The following is a 4,432-nucleotide window of genomic DNA, read 5'->3' on the forward strand; positions in this document are numbered from 1 at the left end:
CGTATATATTTAACGTATATATGTGTATATGTTTTATAAATTAGTATATAACTATATATATAGTGTGTGTATATATTGTAGTATATATATTGTAGTATATTTTATTTAAGTAGTATGTATATATTGAATGGTACGTATATATGTGTGTATATCTTCTATAGACGTATATATTTAACGTATACATGTGTATATGTTTTATAAATTAGTATATAACTATATATTTAGTGTGTGTGTGTATATATTGTAGTATATTTTATTTAAAGTAGTATGTATATATTTAATATTTTTTAAATTCTAATGTAGTATATACTATATATATAGTGTATATATATTGTTTAACGTATTTAAAATATCTATAGGTGGGTATATATAGTGTATATTGGATAAAAACTTTTTTTTTTTGTTTTTGACCGGATTTTTAACCGGTTTTGTGGGTTTAGGTGGGTTGGACCGGATTGGATTAAATGGGCCGGTTCATAGTTGTTTTTAAAATTTTTACTGTTGAACCCGGAACCGAACCGTCCCGTTTAACCAAGCGCGGATCCGGAGCAGCCCACAACCCGGTTAAATTTTACGGGCCAATTTCGGACTGACCCGACCCGACCCACTTAACACCTCTATATAGTTCATATTAAGTGAATTCTTGAAATATGACACATTTTTTAAAAAAATATTTAAGGACATAAATTAAATATTACTTTTCACTGTTAACTTTTTGATTATCTCAAACTATTCTCCTGTAAAGTGTACATATTAGTTGAAAACCTTATTACAAGAAAGGGTAAATATGGAAAAAAAATTAAAGTCTCAACAATTTATTTGAATTTTGAAAAATTCACTTATTTTGAACTATAAAAAAGTTTCTAATAATTTACTTAATTTACCTTATGAAATAAAAAATCTATACACCAAAGATGTACAAAATATTAACTCATTACAAGTATGAAGTGTTGACAACATCAGAAGATTTTTAATTCAAGCATAACTTTTTTGGAATGGTCAAAACTCTATTCGACTAATTTAAATTCGTGCCAAAAGAACTTAGCCTGGACCAATTCAAATTTGTATCGTACAAAGAAAATCATATCACAAAATTTTTTAGCATTCCGTATCAAAGGAGACTTTGTTGTCATGTCTTCGAGACCTTCAAGATGTAGTTAGACGCTAATGAACATGAATTTGACAGAATCCAATACTTTTGATCAAAATCTTATATGTATAATAAAAAATTTCTAAATATATATAAAAATTAAATTCAGAACTCTGGGAATTTTCAAGCCCTAAAAGGATACTGATATGAAAAGAATCGAGATAAAATCTACATGTAAAATATTTAGAAGACTGAATATATAGGAAAATACATAGGCAGACAAATATACATATATAAAAGCATAACTCGTGCTGTATAAAGCATCCCGTCTTCTACGAAGGCTTTGGAAAACCCTACCCTAATGCAGCATCAATCGTTGATTCCACGACTCAAATCCATTATCAACAAATCATACAAAACTAAGTTTATCGTTACTCCTAGACTTTCATTCTGCATGCACATAAAAGAGTTAAAAACAAAATATATTTATAACATCTAAGGTCTAGATATATATATAAAAAAAAGTAGGTGACAGATAGAGGGTGAGCACGCATAACTTCAAACATCTATATACGTTATGTGAGAAAACATCATGTGTGCTCACTCTCTTCTGTCACCTTCGTATAATAAATTACCCTCTTTTAATAATCACTAATACTTACATTAGAATAGACGACGATCTATACCATATCCTCTAGAATATCGTGTTTTTTTTTTTTTTTTAAATTTATCAACGCAAAATGCTTTGTGCAGCATATCATCCTTTTTATTTTATTCTTGTACCTCTAGAAGGAGATAGAATTAGAAATAACAAAAAGATTATGATTTATGATTTGATTTGTGTGAGGAAACAAGTGTGTACTCTTATGGACTTTATATAGAAGATGAAAATAACTAGACAATTCCATCATGTTAGGAATAAATGTATTTCTTAATATTATATGTATGTACTTGATAGGGAATTTATCCAATCCAAAAGGAATATGTGTTCTTTTTAATACTCTTTATAACGAGTGCGTCAAGTTTTTAGATGAATTGAAATAAGTTAAGCAGAAATGAATAGAATTAATAAATCATACGTGTTTTATAATTAGTTTTTACTATCTGATATAGCCGACACCTTTCATAAACTCAAGCGACAGGTCGAGTCGCCTGCTCAAAAATTAATCAACCTGCTCTAATAATAACAAGGAAAAATCGTTATAGACGGAACATGAAGAACTAACCTTTCATGAGCTCAGGCGACAAGTCAAGTCGTTCGCTCAAACATTAATCAACTTGCTCTAATAATAATAAAGGCAAAAATTGTTATAGACGAAACATGAAAAATCAACCTAAAAAACTAATTTGCAAGTGAGAAAGAACACATTTAACTTATAAAATACATTTATTTCTTGATAATCTCTTTCTAAAAAACAAAGTACTCCTAGGATTTAATAGTTTTTTTATTTTTAAAATTTTTCACTCGATATTCAATATTTATACTGAGCTCGATTAAATTAAGCTCGCGTCAGTAAATCTCATATCGAAGATAAAATGCCTCCTAATAAAAATTATTTGTTGTTTTATAAAGTCAAAAGTCAAAAGGGTAAACTTAAAGTTAGAAATAAATTATGATATTTTCTAACCAATAAGAGATGAACACATCACTCATATTCGCGAAGCCACGAGAATATCTAATGTGGCGCAAAAAGTATATATGCTTTTTATTAATTATTAATAATTAAATCTCAATAATGCTGTACAAAAAGGAAAAAGGAACCCTTGACAAAATGCTAAAAAAAAATAAAAATTAATTCAAGGGCAAATTTGCCTTATTCTTTTTGTTTTGAAGCGACGATTAAAAAATTGGATATTTTTGAGCTATTTTGATACTTGATAAGCGTTAATAAACGTAATGATAAAGGTTTTTCTGAGCCAAAAGAAATAATGAACGATAAAGCTGATTCATTTTGAATAATTTAGAGGTATATTTGATCTTTTTCTATATTAATAATAATTAAATCACAATAATGCTGAAAAAAAAGGATAAAGGAACCTTTGACAAAATGCTGAAAAAATGACGTGTCCAAATAATTAGTGAGTTATTCTGCTAGAATTTAACAAATTCCTACCTTTTTTTAAATAAATAAATAAAATATAATTAAATTCCATTTTGTGGGGTTTTAGATTTGATGCTTTAACTTTTTTTTTTTCCTCACCGACTAATTCGGATTCGCGCCGCATAGGGCCTTATTCGGGGGAAAATGCTCCCTACAAAGGATTTTTCCATACGCAAGGCTCAAGCCCGAGACCTCTGATTAAGGGAGGAGCAACCCGATTTGATGCTTAATTAATGTAAACAACTAAATAATAATCAAATAATTACTTTGAGAAAAGATTATAATTATCCTTTGTGATTGTTACGTCATATCAATGCACTTAATTATCGTGTTAAATGTTAATCCAATCATTAAGCTCTTAATTGATTAATCTAATTTAGTTGAATATTAAGGGACTAAATTATCCTCATTAGTTGAAGATTCCATCAATCCTCCTTGGATTTGGATTTGAATATTGAGCGCAGACACGTACCATTTTATTAACGATAGGGGCATATATATGTGTACCCAAAGTACGACAGAAGGCATATACGTTTATCATAGTTCAAGGGTATATTTGTTGCTTTTCCATTTTAAGTTTGGTGGACAGTTGATGATCAAGCGAGACTGAGATGGTTTGTACATGTGAAGATGAGAAGCGCAGATGTTTAAGTGAAACATGTGACAAGATCGATTGGATATAGTGTGTACGAGGAGAGGTAGAGGTCATGCGAAAAAGTATTGGGGAGAGGCCGTGGCGGAGCCAGAATTTTGGGGTTCAAAATCGAATGGAGTAAGCACACGAACTAGTTGAAGGGGGGTTCAACATCAACTATATATACATAAAAAAATAATTTTAACGATGTATAAATAGTATAATTTTTCGCCGAAGTGGATTCGGATGAACCTCGTGGCCATAAGGTGGCTTCGCCCATGGGGAGATGTATGATTAGCTAGATAGGACATGACACAACTTCAACTCACCGAGAACATGACCTTTGATAAAAGGTATGGAGGTCGCCGATTAGTATAGTAAGTTAGTAGGTAGTTGAACGTTGTCTTGCTTGGTGGTAGTTCAGAGCATCATACCGATCGCAGTATTAGCCTTATATTCATGCAGTTTCTTGCTTTTGATGTTCGTTATCATATGTTATTTATTATGTTTCGGCTATCATACTCGAGGGATTTAGGCTTGCTCGATTTCACTGCGTATGTTGCTGTAGTAGTAATTAACCAATATACTTCGCGCGATTCAAAAAAG

This window comes from Capsicum annuum, chromosome 12 (genome assembly GCF_002878395.1).
Source record: "Capsicum annuum cultivar UCD-10X-F1 chromosome 12, UCD10Xv1.1, whole genome shotgun sequence".
In the NCBI taxonomy this organism is placed as follows: Eukaryota; Viridiplantae; Streptophyta; class Magnoliopsida; order Solanales; family Solanaceae; genus Capsicum; species Capsicum annuum.